Source organism: Colobus angolensis, unplaced genomic scaffold, assembly GCF_000951035.1.
Source record: "Colobus angolensis palliatus isolate OR3802 unplaced genomic scaffold, Cang.pa_1.0 Scaffold414, whole genome shotgun sequence".
Classification (NCBI taxonomy): domain Eukaryota; kingdom Metazoa; phylum Chordata; class Mammalia; order Primates; family Cercopithecidae; genus Colobus; species Colobus angolensis.
The window spans coordinates 939,682-940,027 of NW_012117533.1; positions in this window are offsets into that span (position 1 = coordinate 939,682).

Sequence of the window (346 nt, forward strand, 5' to 3'; positions counted from 1 at the left end):
TTCAAAGAGAATGCTTCCAGTTTTTGCCCATTCAGTATGGTATTGACTGTGGGTTTGTCATAAATAGCACTTATTATTTTGAGATACGTTCCATCAATACTGAATTTATTGAGAGATTTTAGCATGAAGGGCTGTTAAATTTTGTCAAAGGCCTTTTCTGCCTCTATTGAGATAATCATGTGGTTTTTGTCTTTGGTTCTGTTTATACACTGGATTACATTTATTGATTTGCGTATGTTGAACCAGTCTTATATCCCAGGGATGAAGCCCACTTGATCATGGTGGATACACTTTTTGATGTGCTGCTGGATTCGGTTTGCCAGTATTTTATTGAGGATTTTTGCAT